We start from the raw sequence: 27,761 nt of genomic DNA, 5'->3' as shown, positions 1-27,761 counted from the left end.
TTTTCAATTTTTTCTGTTTTTATTGAAAATCAAGGATTCAAATGGGATTGGAATTTTGATATATGAATGATTTATTTGACAAGGAATGCCTGCCTGTCAAACATGGAAAAAGAATAGCTGTGTAGGTATATCTGTTTAATTAGTTAGTTTTAGTTTATAAATAATGAAAACCATAGAAGTAGTACGACAAAGTCGTTTTAGTGATCGGTCCAAAATGAAATGAGGTTGATTGACAATTTGACAATCTATTAAGTCAATAGTTCCATTTGGTGCGCACGCGCCTTAAAATAATACATTGATGTATAGTGACATTGAGAGCTTATCTGAACGGCTGTCTTTAGTTAATAGATTCGTTCGTTATAAAATAGCATTCATAGTAGGTATATAATTATTTTATATAAAATAACGGGCAAATGTGTGAAGTAGAGACACTTTCACGTGAAACGTATTAGTTATCAACGTCTGGTGCATCGAACGATACACGAAGAAACTTTACGACGCCGCACTTGCTCGGATCGGCCGTGCTACGGACAACCACCGCCGATACAATTCTATCGCGGACGGAGTGTTCAATTAATCGGCTCGATTAACGTTGTCTCTCGGACATCAATGGTGCTGGCTTAACGGAGGGTGGTGTGTCCTTTTCTGTTGGTCGCAGATTTAGTGCGGCGCCGCGACGTACGTCGCTAGGCGGGGGGTGCGGCGTCGCTCGTAAAGCATCGGTCGGCACACTCAACTGACGCGCGCGTCGGCGACTACGCGTTGCGTAACTCAGCGCGCCATAAACAACGACTTCTCGCGTCGCCGGTCGCACCTGACGGCCGCGTACCCACGTGCGCCTGACGCATTACGTATTGCGCTCATGCCTTCGATAAAACGCTGACACGTGACTTGACGAGTGAAATTCTTAAACTCTGTAGAACTGTGAGTTTGTGAAGAAGTTATTAGCGAGCGGGATGCCGCGAGCCCATTTGCCGACGGCGGACGGCGGCCGCTCCGCTTAAGGTAAGGTTTATTGCCGATTTATTGCTCCCGACTTCGCTCACGCCGGAGCAGAGGGTCGCACATACGTTCTGTTCGCCGAACAAACTTTTGCGCGGGATCTCGATGACATTTCATAGGTATTCCAAATGATTACAACGGCGCATTCGTTGTAAAACGCCGACAATAAATAGCCCTACACACTACGACGGAGAAAATTATTATGAGTCATTTAGCGTGAAGAACGACGCTCACATTTTATTAGAGAAAACATCTAATTAAAAAGATTTTAGACAAACTATTCAATTTGTATGATTGCCAAACAATGACAATAAACATTTCAAAGTTGCTCTAGAACAGCTGGGCAAGAGGTTATTTGAGGAGACCAAAAGTATTTTAAAAACGAATGAATTTACTACCTACTCTGTCTTACAAAACAAACACTGAATTATGTATAAAATGAAAAAAATACAGACTATCACAACATAAATTTTCAAACATATCTACATATAGCAAATCCACAATAATAATCTATTTTCTTACTTAGCTCTACATAGTCATACATTCGAAAATGTCAAGTAGTAATGAACCTTACAACGTTGCTTTAAAGCCTATTTTTGCGTTACTTCAAAGGATAAAAATATATTATTTAAGAAGGCTCTTTTAAATATGCAATAAGTACAGCTACAGCTATTTTATTGTTAACTAGCGGTCCGCCCCGGCTTCGCCCGTGGTACATGTTCACGTTTTCTCTACATAAGAACCATCCTCGTACATCAAGGAATATAATAAAAAAAGAATTATCGAAATCGGTTCAGCCGTTCTCGAGTTATGCGCTTACCAACACATTTTGCGATTCATTTTTATATATTGTTAATGAATAATCTTATATATAAAAATGAATCGCAAAATGTGTTGGTAAGCGCATAACTCGAGAACGGCTGAACCGATTTCGATAATTCTTTTTTTATTATATTCCTTGAAGTACGAGGATGGTTCTTATGTAGAGAAAACGTAAACATGTACCACGGGCGAAGCCGGGGCGGACCGCTAGTATATAATAAAATTCATCATTAGTTTGGGTTGTTTGATAGAGACTATTAAAATTGTTTGAAATAAAAAATATTTACCTACTATGTGTAGTCATAAAACATCAACACCTTATATCTATTAGAAATAATTACCTAATATAAATTACTTACCTAGGTGGTATATAATTGATATATAGAGCTATTGGGAAAATAAATATACCAACCTCTAGAGGACATGATAAAAAATAATTAATAAATTATCTTTATATGAGTGTAGTGTAGAGATGTATTTTATAAGTAACCTAAACCATGTATGTATAATACTTTTTAAATACAGTCAGTACCATCATATTATATCCTCTCATAATTTTCCAATAAAATATAATTAATAATAAGGTACTTGATACCTTAATAAAATAGTGAGGCAATAAAACGGGTAAACGGTAAATCATTTGATAGGTAAATTTATGAGCCCAATAAGGAAATGTTAACCTCCTATTGGAAGACTATATCCACTTATAATTAACTGTATCTCCACCGCCATGTAAATAGTGCCATTAACTAAAATTAAAAGATAACAAATAATTACTTTTCTGTGGGTTCTTGTTTGAATTTAAATTAAAAATATTTCACCTAGCCGCGTGATAAGGGGTTAGTAACCTGGTTCAATGTACAAGGTAATGTTACCTGTTTTTCGATGACGTCAATTATTATATTATATACATGAATTATACATTTTTTATAGTCAAGAATTTGTTTGTATTTGTATTCTTACATTTGGTACATTTAAGCAAAATAAATCTAACTTTAATTTTGAAAGTTGTTTCCAATTTCTAAATTAATTAATATTTAAACGTTGATTTTTATTTAAAAATTGAGCATCAAACATTTTATTTTGTCTCCTACTAAGAAAAGTCTACCTATACACAATACAAAATACAAATGATAGAGCCAACTTATAGCTCCTTAAATTACTTTAAAATATGTATGTATATAAATTAAAACAGATAGTGGCTCTCTATGTTATGATCTTACTGAATACAAAGGATTAATTATATTAGATTCAATTTGTGTTAAATATACATTTGTGGAAAATATAAATAGATCTCTATTATTAAACATAGTGAAGTAAAGGAAAGTTACAAATAACTTACAAAACATCACATTCATTCTATCTAAGAAAAACAAAAACCTATCTAAGAAAAACAAAGCAAGTTGATAGTACCCTAAAGCCAGAAATGGTATGAACAATATTTTAAAACAATCAGCAAAACACTTCAATCTTAGGTACGTTTTATTTCCACGTGTTGACACAACATAGATACAGCATATATTTTCATTGTATAAATACCCAAATTATACATAATACATATTAATAAACTTAAAAAAAAAACCTCATACATGTTAATTACATACACAAAACTAATAAATGTTTTCCCACATAAAAATAGAACATCCATAAAAAAAGCAAAAATAAACTCCGCATTAACGCTTCATATTCCATATTTGTAGGAAAGAATTAAAAGTCCAATTGCAAAGAAATAAATGAGACACTGATCCTAAGATAATATTATAGGATATAATTTATCACACCGTACATAGCTGTATTGGGAGCAAGTTTTTATTAAAACTATCTTGACGAGATTTGTCATAAAAACTACCCTCATTAAATGACACCTACCACGTACTTAGAAAATTGAATTAAACATCGTTTATAGGTGTTAGTTATTGTACATGTATATTTAATCAAACACATCTAATAATGATATCTAATTGTAAGGTTTGTAATAATACAATAAAAATATTATATATGTACATTAAAACAATAATATGATAGTTGGTACCTATGTCAAACCTAAGTTTTGACATAGGTACCTACTAAAAATTTAAAGTGCTAACTTCTCATTGGTGAAAATACTTAATCACTACCAAAAACAAATAAATAATAATCCGTTTAAAACAGTTAATTTGTAATGTAAACCATATAAATTCCATTCACAGAATTATATTGTAATATTATGATGTGTTGAAAACGTTTGCGATTCTGCGCACGCGCCGCCATAATTTAGTTTTCACATAGAGTTTGATTACAATCTGACCTCTGTAGTGTTTTCTAAACTAAAATCTGTATTACGCTTAGTAGCATAAAGGAATAAACAATAGAGAATGTTTCGCCATTACAAAATATGCGAAATATAAAATATATTTTTAGCTCTACATTTTTTTAAACAAGTAAATCGTGATCAATTTGTCTTTAAAGGTTAATAAAACTGAAAATGTGTTAATAAATTTAGTATTTCAAGTTTACTTCATAAAGTTATTAAGTGTTTAATATCTGTTATATGAAATAACCCATTAATACACACAGTATGTGACTAATTAAATAAATATTTAATGTAAATTCTTATAAAATACCGATGAACACTGACAGGCAGTAATTGTATGTAAGCAGGTTTCAACAATGTATCAAATGCATTTTATAAAGGCTAGAAACGGCTTTGCACTAAGTCGGCAAATAGATATTTAGGGCAAAAAGGCCGCTCAAGTTCAAAGTATGCGTTGGGACCATTCATTGCTTTATTCCACTTGTAGCTATGTTATTGTCGCTGGGTATTAAATGATTTAATTAAAGAATTTCAATCTTATTCTTTAGTATTTATGTATTAATTTATGGGTATTCTGTTATATACTTACTTTCAATACAATAAATAGTTTTCCTTGATGAAATTAATGGCAGTCTGGAAGAGATCGCTGCCTAGCGATAAGGCCGCCATTTGTACATACGTGTATCTGTTTGTTCTTTTTTTGTGTTTTATGTAAATCTTGTGTGTGTGCAATAAAGTATTATCTATCTATCTATCTAAATACTTATAGTGTTGTATGAAGAACTTGCAAAGGTTCTGTGTCATTTTTACTGTCATAAAATACATGATGGAGCGACTTATATATGTATAGTTAGGTATGTGTTATGATTTATTATGTGAAATAAAATGGAAGTAGTTCTAACTTCCTACCAATGCTCATAAAACAACAGCCTATAATACAAATGCATAATTATGTATAGATATACATGTATATATATATATATATTTGTTATGCCATATATTTTGCAGATACAAATAAAAAATTAAAGACAAACTCGGTTTTTAAACTATTGAATATAAATGAAAACATAAAAAAATATAAATAAAATAAACGTACAACAACTCGCACAATCGTACCATTATTGTAGTGCATTTATTACTAAAACGGAACAAAAAAGATGAGTAGTAATGCAAAGGACTCTATATCGATCGTGAAATTGTCTCCCTCACGGTAATAAATTATCATCTTAATAAGTTAATGAGTGATTCCAACAATACCTCGGTTTTTGCGACGCGAGGTGTGCCACTCCACTCGTTATTGCCGTATGTGAATCGAGCATCTGCCACTCGAATTTGATTAAAATTCATGTTTATTTATCGACTATTTTATTTCAGTTTCTTGCTTGTTCACACATTAAGCTATGTTAAAAGAAAGTTAGTAAATTTTTTATAGTATCGATACAGACCTGTTTTTAATTAGCGCCGAGCTGTATCTACGATTAATGGTCATTTTACGATGCGCTCTCGATTTATTCGAGAGTCGAGACCGCAGCTTCCTCTAAGACTGTATTTGCATATTTTTATCTTCATGGCACATGAATGCTCGCAACAACTGTAGTGTCAGCGAATAATATAAATATCGATGCAGTTCTAAATATAGGTAGTTAAACGTTTTATTGGCGCCGCATCGCGTCGCGTAGATACGCCGTCGGGGCAGTATTTAATTTTGATAAAAACTTAATTCGAAGCGTCAAACATTCTGAAGTACCAGGTGAACGCGTTACCTCCCGCGATACTTGCAAAAAATCGACATCTGTTAGTGAAAAATGTATGCAAGCGGTCGTACACACGATCATATCTACTTGAAATACGTCGTTGGAGACAAATTGCAGTCACTTCAAACGTGGCGAGCGATCGTCTCGCAGCCGCAGCGGAATAAGCAAATAGCCGTTCGTATCGTACATACACCGGTGACCACATCGCAGCGAATCCGTCCCACCGGTGCGGTAACAAAACGCAAATTGCCTTATCGCTAGATATCGCGAAGAACCGTAAACCGGACCGTAAAGCACACTTCAGCTTTAAATCCGCATAATTATCGAATAAGCTATAAATTATACGGTGTGGGAGCGCACGTTTGTATTCTCATTGGGTCCCGCTTGTTACAACATCATTGTCTTATACTTTAAATATATTTATTACTTAATCGTCCACCCTAAGCATAGGGGAGACCGGGTTTGGTTGTCTCACGGGTTGATTGTCACAGCGGTCTTAACACAAAACTGAACTATCGAATAAGTCTGTTGAACAGCGTGGCAAGAGCGATACAGTGACAACGCTGTCCCAACTTCACGTCAGACCGCTCCGATCTGCCGTGAGGGAATCATACGTGTTTATTGTTTTCGGGCAGCAAAAGTAAATTTTTGTGCTGCTGTGTCGAACCTCGTAAGTATACGTTCTTGTTTTACAGTAATAATCTTTCAGTTCATTTGATGATGATAAAATGTGTTTTATAATATCGTAGTATAATTTTTTAGATATTCATTATCCGGAATTTATTTTCAATGTTATTTTTCTAAAACGTGTTATGGGGCTCGTTGTCACAAATTTTCGGGGTCTGGTTGTCACATGTGACAACCAGCCCCCTGTATGCGAGCTGGCTTTATTTTCGTTTTGAGATTGTTAGTTTCAGCCGATAATTTTCAATCAACACCGGAAAATCACCCTAACGAACCTGCTGGAAGTCCATCTATCCTTGATGACTCTATATTGACTCACGATTATTATAACCTGGCTCTTAATATTCGCGCAATAACGCCGAAAAAATAAAATTTTATAGATAGTCCGATGCTAGGGGAATCTTTGTAGAATCAAGGTCCCAATGAGCTCCTGGCGATACGAGGTCCAAGTGGAGTAAGAACCCGGGAGCCCCTAGCGATACCAGGTCCAAGTGGTGTAAAATCTACACTGAACGTATCCCGCTTATTTTGAAACCACTACCAAAAGCGCCTCCACGCAAGTCGCAGCAAGGTGATAAAATAAAATGTAAATCGGCCATTCTGACAGATATACCGAAAAAGACCTATTTAGAAGAGAAAAAAAGGCGGGTTGCACTCCGGGAGTGCCAGCAGAAGTGAAAACTTGATTATTAATGTTGAGCATGTTTGATATTTTGAAATGGTATCCGTCTTACGCTTTTTCGATCAGGTCACGTGTCCTGAAGCGAGTTTAAGATTTTATACCCATTACAGAAAAAGTGCTCAACGCTGCTAAAGAAGTTTTCACTTCCAAAAGAAGGAGCAAGATGCTAAGAAAAAGAAAGTATCAAAACGTGTATTGAGTGAGAAAAAATAAGAGAAGAAGGTTTCTAAATCTAATAAAAACAAGAAGAAATCTGACAACAATGAAGAAGAGAAAGAGAATGAAGATTTCTGCTTAGTCTGTTTGTCGCCATACTCAGCAAGCAAATCTAGAGAAGTTTGGGTACAATGCCAGGATATATTTTGGGCTCACGAAACATGCACATCTGATCTACTAAATTACATTTGCCAAAATTGTGATTCTTAATATTCAGACTGTAATAAAGACTGTCTACGGTTTTATTAGGTTAAGAGTTCTTAATTAAAAACTATTCCGTAAAATTATAAGACCAAAAAGTGACTTTCTATTTATAAAATACCTGTTATTTAGTATGTGACTACCTACCCTAGGCATTGTGACAACCATCCCTGACCCGGGGTTATAAGTCACATTTTTCTTTGGAGTGAAAATACAAAATATTTCTACAACTGATGATATTACACAAAAATACGTTTATTTATTTTGTACCAGAATAATTACACTATCCTTTGGTATACAAATATCATTCCTAAACAACGTATTTTGGAAGTTACACAAAAAAAGTTAAAAATGTGACTTTCATCCCCGCTCTCCCCTACCCTTTGTCCCAGAACATTCTGTATCCACATAAATATATTGTATTTATACTATAGATAGTTTATAACAAATTATTTCAAGTTTATTTCGCGTGTATAAATTATAATATACCTACCTGCAATCAAAAGTTTAAATAGAATTTTGTTTAAATGCGTATGCAATTTATATAAATACCTATGTATAAACAACAATCAATTTAAATAACTGCATGTAATTAAGTGTGTCACGATTCAGAATATATACTTACAATATTTTTCATTCTTATCCGTTGATTACTTACATTCTCATTTAAATGCAATGACAACATAATTTCGATAAGATTGACGTATATAGTCAATAAATGTAAACATAAAGCTCGATTATAGTTGATCAATTAGGACGAATACGTATCAACTACTTAATCATATTTTCGTCTGATTTAAAGATGTTTTGACCTCACACTTCGATAATGAATGAGGCGGTCGTAAACGGTAGAATCAAGAGAACATTAATGTCAATAAAAAAGCCATAAACTCTATTAGCAGTCATAAACCTCACCGCATCTGTTCAATAGCTGGTTTCGCGTACAAATATCGTTCAAACTCACATTATTTAATAGGCTTCTCATAAAAATATTATCAATAAAGTTACATTAAACAAAGTGAATTCTCGTGAATTTTTTCATACATTAAGAGCTGTAAATTTTCGTGTCAACCGATAGCGTCCTTTGATAAAGAACACGGAAACGAGCTTTTGTTATAAGCCTACATAAATAGAGCAATAAATTACCACAAGGTGTTTCAGCGCCGATCGTCTTTTGGCCACAGTTCTTCAAAACATCATATCATTGATTCATTGTCAAATGCATTACCATAATAATTGGTTACCTGCTTACTTAAGCAGGTGAATTGCTAGAAAATATGAGCTTTGTCTAAATCCTCTTTGTAAATTGTGCAATTTTATTGTCTCACGACCCCTGACGGTCTGTTCCTATTGTCACTAGATAAAAGCATTCTTTTATTTTTTTAAAGTTAACGGACCTTCAAAGAAATTTGTAAACATAACGGGTCTCGTGCGTTGTATTTGCATCTTTTCGCTGTTTAACATCACAATAGACGACAGAATGCAATTTTTTTACTGATTTACTACGAGATGTGCACTTTAGTTTTGAGTTTGTGATTACTGTTACGTCACATTTAAACACATGTTTGTATTTTTTAAACACGCCTTTGTTAAACTTGATGATTCTTTTGAAATGTGAAGATGATTCTTTTGTTTTAATAGTTTTTAATTGCTCCCGTCTCTATTGTGCGCAAATATTTATTATTCCTTTGTAACAAAGGTCAGTGAGGAGCGATTGTACTTCAAAGAAATTCTTTCATTTCTTTTTAAAAAATATTTTATAAAAAACAAACTTCACATGCGTATTGTGCAATTTATGCGTAGTGAATTTTAAATTAGTTTATAAAACATTTCACGGTTAATTAAAAAACTCGTGGTACATTAATAAAATAGAAAAAAACATGACTAAAGACTAACAGATATTAAAATTTAATAGATATTTTTCACTGATAAGACATGTTGCCTCAAATACATTTTAAACTTCCTTCGTCCTTTTCATATTATGACTTCATTATTTGAAACAAGGATTTTGCATTAGGACCACTTAATGTACCTAATTGTAAATTAACCTCCTCAGTGAAAATGGACACATTTTAACGGTTTGTTTACGTTTTTTTAAGCTTACGGTTTTGAAATGGAAATAATATTAATTTTACAACAAACATACATTAATTGTATAACTTCATTCTGTATATTTAACTAAAGACTGTTAATGAATCATATTACTTTGGTACGATAGTAATTGAGTTTTTCTTCAGATAAGCATAAAAATACTCCAGTATGAGTATTTTTCATTAAATTTAAAACGTTTTCTATTCGCTAAATACTCTAATAACTTTTAAGTAACGTTATTTATGTTATAAAAAAGTTTAGCCGGCCCGTCGAAGCTGTGGTATGACTTGAAAATTGTAATATTTCAAAATTACTCAAGAGTCGCGTTTGCTTGAATAATGTGCTAAGTTTTGGGGTGGTTGTTCCCCGTGCGTGCCGCGCCCAACTGTTTCTTAACTTCTGTTCTAGAACAATCAATCATTGTTACTTTATTAACTAAATAAGTTAGAGCTAAATAAGTTAGCCTGGTAGAGATCACTCTGAAATGACAAGGCCGCCCCATTATACGTATTAAAGCTGTATGAGATTTGTTATTTACTTTTCAATTTTATAAAAATATCTAGATACTAAATGAAATAAATAAGTCCCATAAAATATTGTTATCTGTGCAATTTCAATTTAGAAAAATATATGATAGAAAATACAGGCTACAGCACTCAAATTACATTTCGTATTAATCAAATATTTTATGAATTATTCAGAAAAATAAGTTATAAATAAATTTGAATATTTTATCAACTTAATATAAAATGGTATTGTATATCTGTATCGCATATTTTTTTTATTTTCTATTAAAATAAATACCATTTTATTAAATTAAATAGGTAGGTACCTAAGTTTATGTCTAAAACAAGCTATCATTAATCAAATAGCTTACACTATATTCAAGCACAGTCTACATTTTATACAGATAAAATTTTCATACTTTAAATAAAAAGTCCGTTAACATTTTCGTTTAATGGTCCACCAGAGGTCCGAGTCACCGTTTGATTATATATAGATAACTCCATATAGTATATTCTGGAGGCCGCACGTGGCGAGGGCCATGTGACAAACCGGTCTTGAGCAAGCCTAGTAACCTCTAAACGACTCCGTACGTGAGTTAAGGATTCCTCAATTCACTTTTAAGCCCCTTTTGTAACGCTCCGCGCGTGGGAATATGAAAATCGTGTGAAAACTTCACTCTTGCGAAAGTGCTAATTTAGTAACGAGACCGCTACGTTTTTATTTTTAGTAATCATTTAAATATATTCTTACAACGAACTATTTCACAATTCCTTTGAATACTTTATAAATACGTTGTTTATTTTATACTATATCCTTTAGTCTTCCAACCAGTTACATTATTGTCAGTCTCAGCAACTAAGCCATTTATAATACCATGTTGAATTATGAAACAAGGAGCTTATACAAGGAATTTTGTGTAGGTATCAAACTTGAATAGAATACCTACTGTTGGTATTATTAACAAGACAAACAAGTTTATTAAGACGTTTCAATTTAGCTAGATATTTATGGGGAATGATTAAATTTAAACGTAGTTTGAGATAGCAACACCATATTAATTAGATAAATTAGGAAAGTCGATGTTGAATATTTTTATTCGATATCATAATTCAAATTACAGTAAAATTTATGTTGAACCTACATTTTTATTATGTCAATTGAACGATAGGGCGCATTGAATACAATGATATCTACCTCGAAATGAACATTAGATACAATTGTAGTTAAAACTATAGCTTATAACTCGCACTCACATATTTCACAAACATGCTAAGTGCTTAATTCGAGTTGAACGTTAGACTTGGCAAATTCGTATAGAGTTTAATTGAAATCCTTCGCTAAATGTAGAGAAACCGCACCTGTAAAACTTCGAGGCTTGAAACTTGAAGAATTCGCTTCGCTACGCTCGCATCGTTAGATGTTCGCTCTTTGCAAAACCTCTTTTTATTTATGCTATAACTTTGATACGGTTGCGGTTACATTCGATATGGGAACAAAATTAAATCCACTATTTATGACGCGACTAATGTAAGCAAAGTAGAGATGTGCAAAATTATTTAATTTATGCTTCTTCATCTTATAGTCTTTAAAATACTATAAAAAATAATAAGTATAAAAAATAATTTGGAAAATCCAAAAGTGCACGCCTCATAATTTTTTTTTAATAAATATTTATTAATTATTATTTTTGTTTATTTAATAACAATTAAACCACATCGAATCAGACCCTGAAAAATGAAAGGGTTCTATTCCTGAGCATACTCAAGCGTAAGAGAAAAAAAAAGACTCGATTAGTAAAGTATTTCGGTCGCTATCGTGTTAACAAGAAAAAGGATCCGCACATACAGACACACGGACGTCCAAGACAGAACTTTTTTAAACTGTTTTTTAACTAGTTTAAATAACAAAAATGACATCAAAAATATCATGAACGTTAAAAATAGTGTTTTTTCTTAATATGTGTGTGTATGTATTATCTTACAAGTGCAATGTATGATACATAAAGACATTTTAAGTTTGAAAAATCTGATGTTTTGCGCGAAGTGACAGTAGTACCCACCTCAACGCTTCGCTTATGAGGCGTGCAATATGTCAACGCCGTTTTAAAAAGATTATTAAACATTAAATATTAAAATTAATGTTTTTACTTAATTAGATTCATATAGATATATGTGTTATGTACATATTACGTTTGAGTTTGTATGCTCATGCTAAAATGTTAATCTTTACAACTAGTTACCTACATAATATTATTGCAAATTTAGAAGTACAAAGACAGATCGTTTTAATTCGTTCTAAACTGAATACAACACATTTACCGTTTAAAATACCATAGCCAATTAAAAAAACGTACATCACTTTCTAGAATTCGCAACACGCAATTGTAAGGTGTCGGAAAAACGCTGGTAATTCTATGAAAATGCAGTTCATCGAAGAAACCTGCTTTGGAATGCCACATGCCGTCTCATATCAATATCGATAAAATTGCGTCACAATTGAAATTAATCTCTCCTGCTATAGGATTAATGTACATTTTGAAATAGCGGACAAATTGCTTTTACGTTATAACGCTATGTTTCCTTAATTGTTTCAAGTTTTTGTTTGAGCAAGGTGCGGATATAGTTACCGGGGAACCTAATAAACGGCTCATGCTGATTTATTAATATAGGTGGTGCTCTAGGATTACTTTCATGTCTATATTTTTTGATGCAGTTATGTCGTGTTGTGATATTGAATTGTAATTAAGAGTTGTTTTTAAAAACGGATATTGAACTCAGTGTGGTGTTATTATGAATTTTATTCATGCGTTATGTCAGTTGATATATTTTATGGTAAGTTTATGACAGTAGAATGATAAATTGGCATAAATTGCAACTGCTTCATAGCGCACGTTATCTATCTAGGCATCACAGAGCTGACTGCTCAACGCATAATAGCTTGACCTCGCTCTTTGCGATCAAACGTGGACTTCTACTTGAAATAAATTATTGCATGGCATACCTACTCAATATAGGATATAAATTATTTCTAATATATAAATCACTTGATGTTAATTACATGTTATAATAATTTATATTTTTCAAATATTAGTAATAAATATTAAAATCTCTAGTTAAGTGCTCTAACTACATTGATTTTGTTATTGGCCTTAGATTAAAATATTTATAAAGTAGGTATAATTAATACACAATCATATGTAATTTTTGTGTCAATGATTAGTTAATATGTAGGTAAATTCCAATATAATTAGGAATTCCTTTTAGAATGGCATAAGGTATGTACATACACACCTATGTGGGCTATATCTCTGTCAGTACGTGAGTAGGTACATGGTTAATTGTTTATGTATAGTATGGATTGTTTATGCTCATATATTTGGCATATTTACTAATTGTTATTACTAACTATACATTTATATATTAAGTTGGTATATAATATGTATGTATATTCTTGGATTTTGTGATATAGATAGACGATATTATATAATACGTCTCTTGACCCTGTTTGCATAGTAATATCTCATAAAATGTTTTATAATAAAACTTTTGTTTGGAGTGGACCATGTTTATAGATTTGAGCATAATTTCAATATACCAAAATCTGAAGTATATTCTGGTATATTGACACACACATACAACACTGAATCCACATACACGCACACCCTTACAGGCTTACATACACACACATTCGCTCTATATACATATCATAACAATTTGAACCAGTTCACCCTCAATCATCTTCCGTACTTCAATCGCACAAGTAAAATATAGCACAGATCTGAAATACACCTCGTTAATAATAATATAAGGCTTCCGTAGTGTTTAAAGCGTAGTTAGCAACAAAATAGCTAAAGATTGCCAACGATCTTCGCGTCTGAACTATAAATCTCCCCATCACATAGGACCACCTAATTAATTACTCCGGCAGCTAAAATTGTTCACGGTGTTCTGACTACACATAAGTACTGGTATGTAGTATATTAATGGCTCATAAACTCCTAATGAGATTGTATCACAATTTTGTATTCACTCGCGTTGCTTCTATCCCTTAAGTAATTGTAAATATGAACTTTCTAGGTAATTGGATTAATTCAATTAGGTAAAAAGAGAACTTTCTGAACCATTTTATTTGTGAGGTAGCCACTATAGATACTTCATTGTAACATGCTATTGTTGAGTAGGTACATAATAACATAGTCAATAATCTGTATCTTATAGGACTACACTCACTGTATTAACTATAAGGTTAATACAGTGAGTGTGAGTTTTCTATATTATTTTCTATTGATCTTCACTAAAGCATAAAAACAAAATAGGTACATGATTCTAAACTTTGTAATAATTCTTACAAAATAATGCCCATAATACAACAAAATATTGAAGTTTGCAGCAAGTACAAACGTTACGAGATGATGTTTATTGTAAATAATAAATATTTAAAATGTCTCTTAAAAACATAGTGTTTTATGTAACTATGAATAAAATAGACACGGGAAAACGTGTACTTAAATGTTTAAAACATAAATATGTAAAGTCATAATTTATTTTTAAATCATATTTTTGTACATATCAGAAAAATTCCTATGTGCCATTTGATAGGAATTTTTATGTAAAGCGACCAAGCTAGTTTTATGATGAATCATTTCGTTAAAATGAATCATACTTAACTACTAGGTATATTTATTTAAAAATTTCTTAACTATTTAAGATAACAATGATATATTTTTAAACATGAGGTAATTTTTTATCAACAAATCTATCTAAAGCTTACCTATCTCAATTATCTAATCTCCTTATTAGCATAACGCTTTTAAAGTTTTAATTCATACAATTTATTGAAATAATCTTCAATAAATAATTCTTAAGTTCTTTTATAAGCTATATATATACTACAAAAACGGTGGTTTCATTGAAACAATACATCATACACATAAATAATTAAGGGCACTATGAATAGTAAAAACGCTCAACAGTTATACAGCTAATAAAAAACGCGTCAATAATAGCACCCTGTATTAGTACAAAGCCTTAATTGAAGATTTCACCACACTGCCGTGACGAGTCGTCATTGGAATTGTTTTTTAATTTGTCTTCGGCTGCCTTTAACCCATCAATCAAGCGTGTAGCTGCCGTTTTCATTGCAAGCGCACCCATTCTCCTTCAATACGGTTTTTAGATTTCGTATGAACGACAGCTAACTAAGCTATTTAATGAATATTAATTTTACGCATTCAATAGAGTATAGACAGATATACTACAGCTTATAGACTTTGTTTACTATTTCTAACCTTTACTTAATATATTTTAGTTCTTCTGTAGCCAGAAGCCACTGTATGTTATTGCAATTTTATATTAAATTTAATTTAAAAATTAAATCGTTTTAGAATTTGATATTTAATATTGAACCATCCTTACGCACATTCTTCTTAAAAACAATGAAAGTGTAATACGGAAAAGTTGGAAATCCCTTCAATACTATATTTAAAGACTGTTAAGTCATGTTTTTCCCATGATTGATGTGCAACTCGGTGACTGGTATCGCTGGTACGAAAATACAACAAATTTTGCACATAAAACAATGACATATTATTCACTACCTTCTTCTCTAGGTATATCAATAACTTCAGCTATGAAGTAGAGATTTCAGTTATAATAAGACTCTAATTTAAAGTTCTTCAGCCTAAGATTGAGCGTTATATCAATTGGTGCTATTTTAAAATAATTAAGATTAATTACAATAAAAATATCAGGTAGAGGTAGAGGCGTCCGTCTTCGTCTGAAGTCACATCAAAATGACATAAAGTCGACTATGATTTATGCCTTTACATCTAATTAAGCCTGGGCGCATCTCATTCTATGTAAATTTGAACAGCCTACTGGATGAGTGATGAAGTGACATGTTATATGAAGTTATAGAATACAATTATTTAGAATCAAGAAGTTAGTTTAAATTTCTATAAAATATTTTTAATTTTTAAACTGAACGATTCCTATGAAAAAACTTCGAACGTATTCTCCTAATTTCGAAGCTATTTTCTATTAAATATACGACACGTTTCCTGTAAACTTAACTCGTGAAAACCCTGTACCTCGAGACTCATGAAACGTTACAAGTTGTCGAAATTGTTCTGAGATTCGAACATTTTGCTGGCAACGACGCGCACTCTTCGAGACGATAATGCTCCGTGGTACAGGGTCCGAGGACGAGTAATGTTATGAGCAAGCCATTATTGTCTCGGCCCATACCGTAAAACATTACGCAGTTGTATAAACTCAATGGATATATTAAGAGCTGCCAAATTTTCCTCTGATTATTTACTTACAAGTGTTTGAAGAAAATGTTCTGTGTTTAATGCGTTGCATAATTTTTACTGTATTTGTTCCCAATTTATTTAACAGTATTTAGTTCAAATCTGACATCTGGTATCATAATTCTTATTTAAGTTATTGTGCTACCATTTTGTGCTTTATAAATCACTTAACATTATCTTCTTCCTGAAACATTTAATTTAAAAGCTGTCCCAATGAATTAATTAAAGACTGAGAGGAACAACAAAGTGTTGCAATAAATTAACGATCAACGGACATATGTTAGCTGTCAAAATATTTCCCTTTTATTTTCTCTGAAAACACATTAGCAGCTCCATATAGTTACAAAATGTTTAAGAAACCAATAGTAGGGGTTTCAGTTATATGTTCGCAAGTTCTTATGGATATAAAATAGTTATCAATAAGATCGTATCCAGTAACAGATAAAACACATGAGCTTTGATACAAATAAAAATATTATTTTGTCGAACTTTACTTACTTTGGTAAATATTTAAATGACAAATAAGCATAAATCGTTGCCCTCTTTAGAAGTCATACTTTTATACAGTTTATTATTGACTTTTGCAGTAGATATAGAAAAAAATACTTCATAGATTCATCAAAAATTGAAACTCTACATACGTTTTCGGCTCAATTTATTCCTTAATAAAGTGTCCAATAAAATTTTTACATCCATAATATATAAGCGGGAATTGTCACGTCTGTCCAGCTTGACAGGCACGAAATCGCCAAATACAAAGCGAGCGTCAACATAAACTAACATCCGGCGAACGCTGATGTATTGCGGCCGCAGAACTATGGAAACAAATCTCTCTCCGTGATAATTTACGAGCGCAATATGGCTGCAAGCAAAACAGACAAACAGAACAAAAACAGAAGCGCGACCCGCGATAAAGGATGTCGCCACACGCTCGCTTTAAAGATAGACTAGCAAGGATTAGAAAACAAATAAACGAACACCTTCCGCCAATCAGCGCGCGCCGCGTAATTATAGGTTAGCGATAATGATGCCTGAGCGGTAGTTGTTATTGTAATATGCGGTAATTTCATTTTTAATACCGCTTATTAAATCATAATCAACTTATAATTATTGACGTTGTACAAACTTCTTTTTGTTAAAGGTAATTTAGTTTATCGTGTTTGTTAATATAGAATTGAATGAATTGATATAATATAATATACCTACTCCAGTAGCTGTATATATTTAACACTAGCTGTGCCCGCGACTTCGTCCGCGTGGAATAGTGACTGCATAGTAGTTACTACTTAACACACAATTATTGAGTAAACACGTCTTGAAACACGTACTACCATAAACAACTAAATTATAAATACTTACAGATTAATAACTGACTAAGATAAATAACTGTTTGGAAAATCCCCGGGAAATGCTCGGAAAATCCCCGGAAAAATATCCGGAAAATGCGTGAAAATGTCCGGAAAATATCCGGAAAATGCGTGAAAATGTCCGGAAAATATCCGGTAAATGCGTGAAAATGTCCGGAAAATATCCGGAAAATGCCTGGAAAATCCCCGGAAAATGCCTGAGAAATGTCTGGAAAATGCCTGGGAAATGCGTGGAAAATCCCCGGAAAATGCCAGGGAAATGTCCGGAAAATGTCTGGGAAACATCCGGAAAATCCCCGGGAAATGCTCGGAAAATCCCCGGAAAATTCCCGGGAAAATCCCGGAAAATGTCTGGAAAATCCCGGAAAATAACCGGAAAATGAAAGGGGAAATGTCTGGAAAATATCCGGAAAATGCGTGGAAATGTCCGGAAAAAGCGTGGAAAATGCCTGGAAAATGCCCGGAAAATTCTCGGAAAATCCCCGGAAAATTCTCGGAAAATGCGTGAAAATGTCCGGAAAACATCCGGAAAATGCGTGAAAATGTCCGGAAAATGCCTGGAAAATCCCCGGAAAATGCCTGGGAAATGCGTGGAAAATCCCCGGAAAATGCCAGGGAAATGCCCGGAAAATGCTCGGAAAACCCCGGAAAATATCCGGAAAATGCGTGAAAATGTCCGGAAAATGCGTGAAAATGTCCGGAAAATCCCGGAAAATAACCGGAAAATGCCAGGGAAATGTCGGGAAAATATCCGGAAAATGCGTGGAAATGTCCGGAAAAAGCGTGGAAAATGCCCGGAAAATTCTCGGAAAATGCGTGAAAATGTCCGGAAAATGCGTGAAAATGTCCGGAAAATGCCTGGAAAATCCCCGGAAAATGCCTGGGAAATGCGTGGAAAATCCCCGGAAAATGCCAGGGAAATGCCCGGAAAATGCTCGGAATACCCCGGAAAATATCCGGAAAATGCGTGAAAATGTCCGGAAAATCCCGGAAAATAACCGGAAAATGCCAGGGAAATGTCGGGAAAATATCCGGAAAATGCGTGGAAATGTCCGGAAAAAGCGTGGAAAATGCCCGGAAAATTCTCGGAAAATGCGTGAAAATGTCCGGAAAATATCCGGAAAATGCGTGGAAATGTCCGGAAAAAGCGTGGAAAATGCCTGGAAAATGCCCGGAAACTGCTCGGAAAATCCCCGGAAAATATCCGGAAAATACGTGAAAATGTCCGGAAAATATCCGGAAAATGCGTGAAAATGTCCGGAAAATATCCGGTATATGCGTGAAAATGTCCGGAAAATCCCGGAAAATAACCGGAAAATGCCAGGGAAATGTCTGGAAAATATCCGGAAAATGCGTGAAAATGTCCGGAAAAAGCGTGGAAAATGCCACTTCAAATTTGCGAAGTAATTAAAGCAGAAAACCCAGAAAAAAAAAACAAAGCTGTAACGCGCTGTACCTAACGTTCAAGCGTAACCCGGGGTGGGCCCCCTTCTCCTTTCCCCCCCCCCCCCCGCCTCAGCACCGCGCACCCCGCTCGCCGCAGCGGCCGTCGCGGGCCGCATAGTTATCTAGAATGTTCCCTTGCGTAGTCGCCGCAGCGCGCACGCCGTTGTTAATCGTATATTTCGATTATTGTAAGAACAATGTTATAAGTAATGTTAAAATAATGTCTTTGTTAATTTATATCTTAATAACATATTGTGTTAAAGTTAATAAAGTACTTTCAACCAAAATAATGTTATAAAGCTAAAATCTTTCATATTAAATGTATACGGGATGTTCACAATGAGCTCGGGAGGAACTCGCGTGTACGTGGGCGGTCTAGTTGAAGGAATCAAAAAAGAGGATTTGAAACGGGAATTCGATAAATATGGCAAATTGAACTCTGTCTGGGTCGCACTTAACCCCCCAGGTTTCGCTTTCATAGAATTCGAAAACATGCAGGAGGCGGAGGATGCTTGTAGCGCGATGAACGGTTTCGAGATGTTAGGCGCGACATTAAAAGTAGAACTATCGAGAAAACGTGACGGTCCCCGCAGAGGTTTCCGCGGCGGCGGTCGCGGCGGAAACTTCGGCGGGCGAGGCGGTGGCGGCCGCTCGTTTGGTGGCTCCGGCGGTGGGAGCAGACCCTATAACAATTACGGGGGTGGCGGTCGCTCCTTCAACCGCAATGGTTATGGGTCAGGCAACAGAGACAACGGCAGATCCAGGTCACCCATCGGTCGATTTTAATTTAATTGTAGTTTTTAGTTAGGTTTAATGTTAATTGTAATCTGAAGCCTTCCGAGTGTTAAAAAATCAATGTTCGTCTAATACTGGGGGTTTAATGCTAGGAACAGTTCTGTCGATGTCTTAGGACTTAGAGATCCCTTTATCTTTAATTACTTATAGTCGTCGTATCAAAATGAAGAAGAACAACAACCTTCAGTGTATCTTTAACATTGTACCTAAGCACTTTATGGGCTAAGTTTCATTATGTATAATAATTAAAACACAAATGAATTAAAACACAAATATTTCATACATACATAGGTTTTAAGATAATTTTTTTGATATTTCTCGATTTATTTTTAAAAATTTATTACGGCCATTTTACTCATTAGGTTAAGTACTTTCGATATCAGTTTAAAGGTTTTTTGTTATCTGTAATACTTACGGAAAAATCGCCTGTGCACACTTAACGATTACACCCTGTATATAGGTATAGTAAATGGATGAACCGATTTTGATTAAATATGTCTAATTATACTTTACACGTCATGCCCTTTCATTTCATATGTCACTTGAGTCAAAATTCACTTTTTTATTATCTACCACTTTTATACCTATATCAAATAAATGGATGAACCGATTTTGGTAAAATTTGACTTATTTTTACTGATAGGTCGTTCACTTTCATTTAATATATCACTAAAGTATATTCGACAACTTTAGTTATTTTCATTCTCACTTTTACCCCTATATACCTAGTTACAATAAATGGATGAACCGATTTTGATACAGTTTATTTAAGAACCAGCGTCGGAAAATATGCTGCCTAACTAAAAAACATCATCTAATTCGGATTACCTGCTAGCGAGCTACGGTGGCACAAACACACACACACACGGGGGGAGCGGTCAAACACTTATCACCCATATTTTTGCATCGGGGGTTAAAAATATAATATGTATAATACGACATAATTTAAAGGACATTTTATGTATAAAATTTACCTAGAAATAAGTATAATTTTAATTTGACCCCTCCCCCCTACTACCTCAGCTTACCCCCCCCACCCTTGGGGACTTTCGATATGATCACTTGGACATAACTGTAGCGTATAACAGATAACTTACGTTTTATCGTACACTGTATAGTGTACCATAGAATGCCTTAGCAAATGTTCGCCGTGAGTACTTAAATGGTCATAACTTTTTTATTTATGAACCGATTGACATGAAATAAACACTAAATGTTAAATGAAGATTACCACAATATATAAGTGAAAACCACATCGAAATCGGATAAGCCGTTTCTGAGATTAGCGTGTTCAAACATACAGACAAACAGACAAACAGACAAACAGACAAAAAATTTTTTAACTACAGTTTTGGGTTTGGGATCGATTTAATAATAGCCCCTGCTAATTTTTTTTTACATATTTTCATTGTACAGACACCACTTTTCTAGAATTTTATTATATGTATTGATTAAACGACAAAACGATTTCTCAATAAAAATGACGGTATTGTAGTATACGTACGAAAGGGTATATCGGCAACGGCAACAGAACCAGATATTGAAGAAGGAAATTGTTTGGTTTTGGCTTTGCATGATAATTGTACCTTGATATGCTCGTATAGACCACCTTGCTTTTCCAATCCTACTAAATACATAGACTCACTGGATAACATATTAAAGAATACAAAATCTAAAACTATTATATTTACAGGTGACATAAACATAAATATTCTTTCCGGTGACATAACAACACATGGTGCTTATTATTTAAGTTTAATGGCATTTTATGGGTTACTACAAGGAATTGACAAACCCACAAGAGACAAGACATGTATTGATCATGTTATGATTAAATCGCCGCTAAAATGGCAAACTGCTATTTTCGAACAATTGACTGATCACTCGCCCATTCTTTTAATAATAAATGACAGCAATATCTCAAAAAAAGCTTCCACAATTTCAAAAAAATAGGTTAAATTATAACATGATAAAGGAGCAACTGTCGAAGGTAGATTGGAATGAATACTTTCAAATAACAGATACTAACGAAGCCGCTGTATATTTTATATCTAAATTGCAGACAATTATCCAAAATAATAGCATAACCTGTGTCGTACCCAATAGGAAGAAATGTCTTAAACCCTGGATCACCCTAGGACTTTTGAGGTCTATTAGAAAAAGAAACAAATTACAAAAACGATGCAAAGCTAAACCTAATGACATAGAATTTAAAGATTATTTCCAAAGATATCGTAACACATGTAATTATATAATAAAAACAGCTAAGAAACAGTATTATCAAAACCAATTTAGACAGAATGCAGGAAATATTAAAAATACTTGGAATATAATAAAGGACGTATGCAACATAAATAAAACCGCACCAATACCTGATAAGCTCTTAAAAATAAAAACATCTACTACTGACTCGCTGAACGAAGTGAACAGATATTTTACTTCTATAGGTAGCGATTTGGCAAACAATACACTTAATATGTTGGGATGCACTGAGGATTGTTTGGCTAAAAAAGCTTCCTCTGTAGACGCCCCTCCTAATTCATTCCTACTTTTACCGACAAACTGCAATGAGGTTCAAAGTGTAATAAATAGTTTAAAATCTTCCTGTGCTCCAGGTTGGGACAATATATCTACAAATTTGCTAAAAGAAATCCAAAATCTAATCATTGAACCTATTACATATTTAATTAACCTTAGTTTTGAAAGTGCCGTTTTTCCAGACCCCTTTAAAAAAGCCATAGTATCTCCTATTTTTAAATCTGGCGACAAAAGTTTAGCCTGTAACTATAGACCAATTTCGCTTATATCAACATTTTCTAAAATAATTGAAAAAATCGTAAACAATAGATTGATAAAATACTTAACTAGATTTAAGATGCTCAGTTCACTGCAATATGGGTTCAGGATCGGTAAGTCTACAGAGGATGCAGTCTACAGCTTAACATCGAAAATACGATCTTACCTGGACAACAATGAAAAGTGCATGGGTGTATTTCTGGACCTTCAAAAGGCATTTGACACCGTTTCTATTCCCATACTTTTGTCACGTATGCAAAATATGGGAGTAAGGGGAATGCCTCTTGAATGGTTCAGATCTTATCTGTCAGGCAGAACTCAGAGGGTAAGGGTAAATGGCCACTTTAGCAGCAACGCTTCATGTTTGTACGGAATACCGCAGGGTAGTACCCTCGGTCCATCGCTGTTTATCGTCTACGTGAACGAACTATGTAATCTTCGTTTAAATAAAACCGACATAACCATGTTCGCGGACGATACTGTTCTTTTATTTCGTGGTCCTTCATGGAGTGCAGTACGTCAAATTGCTGAAACAGAAATGAGTAAGGTGACAGCCTGGTTAGAAGATAGCCTACTTACCCTAAACACCATGAAGACTAAATACGTTTGCTTTGATATTACAGCTCGTACATGCCCGAAAGAGTCATTCAAAATTCAATTACATACTTACCCATGTAACAGAGAAGTGAGCCTCCCCGCGTGTTGTTCATGTGCCACCTTAGAACGTGTTAAAACGATTAAATATTTAGGAGTCATATTGGATGACCGACTTACCTGGGACCCACACATAACTGAAGTCTCCACTAGATCTAGAAAATTGATGCATGTTTTTAAAAATCTAAGGGAAGTGGCCAGCCCTGATATACTCACTTTAACATATAAATCTTTGTGTGAGAGTATCATAACCTACTGCTTAACCATCTGGGGCAGTGCACATAAATGCAACCTTATACAATTGGAACGTTCACAACGCGCCATACTTAAGGTTATGTATCGTTTACCGTTCAGGCACCCTACCACTGATCTATATCAACAGTGTAATGTATTAACAGTGAGAAAAATGTTTTTATATCGCTGCCTTTGCAAATTTCATCGATACATTGTACCGACACTCTCACAATGTGACAAACGATTGGAGCGGGTTCCTGTTCCAACGTTTAATACTGCGTTCGGTAGTAGAAGTTCAGAGTTCTTTACTCCTAAGATATATAATGGCTTATTTGGTAATAACGTAAAAGTAGTTAAAAAATATTCGAATCATAAATTTAAAAAAGAACTATTAATTATTCTTAACAAGTTAGATTACGAAGCCACAGAGAATCTATTACGGTCGTATATTTAATAAAAAATATTATTTTATTACACACATACACACACAAACACACACACACTCACACACAAACACACACACACACACACACACACACACAAACTTTCATGCATGCAATCTTTTTTTTTCTTTGTTTAAATTGTAATTTAATTATATTTTAAGTTGAAAAAGGCAATCTACAAAAATTGTGAAGGGATTCTAAAGCCTGTAACACAGTTTCCAACTAACACAGGCTTTAGTTTCCCCAAATTTTAAATGTTTTATTTTACTTTTTTTCAATAAAGATATTCTTATTCTTATTCTTTCTTATTCTTATTCTTTCAAATAAGCATTTTAAATTACATTTTTGAGTTTTCTTAAAAGTTACACAAGTTGTGACCCTACAAATTTAGCAACGTTCAACTTTTAAGTTGTCACTTTTGTACGATACCAACAAGGAGTTAAATTGATAGGAATTCAACAATCGGCCCGAGCAATTATCACGACATTTAGTCGAATTTTATTTCAATAGTGACTCATAAGGAAACAAATTAAATGGCCACTGGCCGCGCTAGGGTTGGCAGCCCGATAAAATGCTTCGAATTGTCTCCTGCCTATCTTCATTCCTGACTCGATTATTTAAAAAACGCCCGTTGTGTTAGTGTTTTGTCCTTGTCGCTCGTGATTTAGTCGATATCAGCCGTCTTTGTCGCCGGGTAGCGGCTGCGTCCGCGTCGCCGATAGCAGCGGAATGCGCCGGCTGACTTCAGTCGAGCGGTACTCATAGACAATTTAAATTGGAGAAATTGGTAACCGGGTACTTCGAAGAACTGGTACTAACGGACAAATGTCGACGTATGTAGATAACACATTCGCTCGATAATATATTAAACTCTGGCACTGTCAATATATATACATTAATATTTATTGGACTAATGCATAAAATATGTGAACCGTTCGGTTATATTAGGGCAAGTGTACAAGGCAATTCATTACTTTTGTACCGATTAGATTAATAAATGGATACAAAACACTTTATTATACAATTTTACGAGGGTAATCATTTTTGATCCACCATCATCTCATGAACCGGTATAAACTACACCTTACCTACTCGATAAATAATAAACTTTTAATGCTAAGCATTATTTTTCTGCATTAGCTCATATAGAGCTACGCAGCGAATATTAAAACAAATTGAAAAAGGTTAAATTCAAAAAAAGGCACCTTAAACTAAAACGCTTACTTCCCGAGGAAATTTTCAAGTAGTCTTGAGCGCTGTATTAAGGGTAGCATAATAAGGCTTTTTGGATTAGGTGTAGCGCTCTTGAGTGAGAATAAACCCGGGGGAAATCCTAGCGCGCAGCTTTCCTCTAATTTATTACTCCTTCAACGGCCAGCGGCCTTTGTATTGGATGCCGGGAACGTGAAGCATATTTTTAGATGGATTAACATGTAACACATTGTAATTAGTGAATTAGGATACTTTTATTGAGATTTAAGACACGTCGTTTACACGTGTGTTTTGGTTAAATATAGGTACTTTTATGCTGCGTAGATATGGTATGGAAATTATTTCTTGGCATGATATCAATGATAGTTGTAATTCTAAGCCAGCAATGGTAAACTTATGAATCAATACATACCAACATTGATATACATCATGTGCAGAGAAAACATATTAACACCGAGGTACCTACCTATTACATTTTTAAATAACCTTTTTTGTTATTGTGATACACAATCTTGAGCTTAATACTTTTGATGATAGTCGTATACTTACTGAGATGTATTTTTTACTGCATTAAAAAGAAAAACAATATACAAGAGGTGCTAAGAAGTCACAATAGCCGTTAATAACTAAATTGGTCTTAAATGTTAACTTTATTTATCGTAAAGTATATGTAGCGCTATATGAAGATAAATTAAGATCAAGGTTACTGGACCACTGAGATTCTTCAGCCATAAATTAACTTTACATAAACAATCAACGGATCTTCTGAAAGCACCTAAACCGAGAACGGGAGATAAAACAAGCTATTTGGAGTGAAGCCATCGAAAACAAAGACACGTGATGTATTTGTGACTAAGAAATGAATCGATTTAATGACTCTCTTATCTAATTGGATTTATTTGGTCCGTGTATTGAGACAGACGTTCGTCAATTTCAATTTGTAGAGACTTCACACAAGTGCTTAATACAAGCCGTTGCTAAGCCCTTATAGAATGTAGATCAATTTATAGATTGGCATTAAAAGGTTACTTAAACAATGTGCGATTATCATTTATCCATTTACATATAAACGATTATAAACTGATTAATGGTGAAAACAACACAGCTCGTAAATAATAGATATCAAAATGTATAACGGCGGTAAATAATGACTGCAATGTTACTTTCTTAAAAAAAACGTTATTAAGTAAATCCCGAGGCATTAAGAACATATAAATACCAAAGACTTCTATTTAAATAGAAGTCGTCCTCAAAATACATATTATGTATTTCTTTTGTCAAATCGTTTAATATCTCAAAGCTCCAAGCTTATCTAACGTATTTACTTCGTTAGCTAAAACTACGCTGAAATACGCGATATATTTTTACCGGATGCGGTATACCAATACCGCCACAGTGCATCTAATAGTCGGTAGTGAATTAGTGCGCACACGTTTGTAGTGGAGACACTTCATTATGGGGGCAGGACATAAATCAGGACTTCTAATATTAAACATGCCTTGGTGAGGCAAATTGCGAGCCTGTCTGCGACCAGTTACCGTGGCCAAAACGATGAACTGTTCATATATTTGCGATCGCTAAAAATGTTATATTCGCGAAATTAAGTGTACATTTTATTATGTTGTAAAAGTGTCAATTACGCATGTAATATCTGATGTTAGAGTTCTAATAGAGTTAATAATATTTGATGTTTTTCGAGTAGGAATGTAAAGTTTGTCTGCATGTTTTATAATATTGGTATAAATCGTTTTTTTTTCGTTTCGTAATTCTTTTATCGCCCCTTCCATATAATTAAATTTGGAGCCATCATTTAAATGACATAATAAATAAATGTTTTATGTATTAATTTTTTTAACATCGTCAGATAAATTCGCGAACCCCTCTGCGTTTCTTACTAATGTGATTTTAATGTACCCACTTGAAATGTCTTTTTATTTATATTTGTATAATCTATGGAAGGTGCTGTAATTTTGTATTTTAGCTAAGCGTCTCATTACTAAGGGCCTAAGTAATTAAAATAAATACCTCATGATAATGATTACAGCGTTGAGATCAGATATGTATCTGGTAATGTATTTTTTATTAATTTTTTATTTATTTCTCAGAAGTTTAATTAAAATTTACGCCTCTGACGAAAATTATATACCTGCTATAAGTGTGTGCTGTGAAGTCTCTACTAAATTAATTAAAACTGATAAGTTTGTTTAGACAATGTTCATAAGGTGATAAATTTCCCATAAATAAATATAAGA

The 27,761-nt window shown here is 33.8% G+C and overlaps 1 protein-coding gene and 1 pseudogene across 1 annotated transcript in view; both read left to right on the top strand.

Annotated features, from left to right (window-relative positions):
• The first annotated feature begins 508 nt into the window (after nucleotides 1-508).
• The window catches only part of LOC149908415 (homeotic protein antennapedia-like), a 165,836-nt gene continuing 138,583 nt past the window's right edge, over nucleotides 509-27,761 (top strand). Inside the window, exon 1 of the mRNA XM_090101877.1 lies at nucleotides 509-1,005. The gene's annotated coding sequence lies outside the window, so the exon portion shown is untranslated. The remainder of the gene's footprint in view (nucleotides 1,006-27,761) is intronic.
• Nucleotides 19,715-20,437, top strand: LOC149908416 (RNA-binding protein Rsf1 pseudogene; annotated as a pseudogene).

Source organism: Colias eurytheme, chromosome 5 (genome assembly GCF_061535395.1).
Source record: "Colias eurytheme isolate Ceu_HAF_F1 chromosome 5, ilColEury1 Martin Lab GWU primary, whole genome shotgun sequence".
Lineage (NCBI taxonomy): Eukaryota > Metazoa > Arthropoda > Insecta > Lepidoptera > Pieridae > Colias > Colias eurytheme.
The sequence above is the reverse complement of the archived record's forward strand: the minus strand, read 5'-3'. Positions and strand labels throughout refer to the sequence as shown.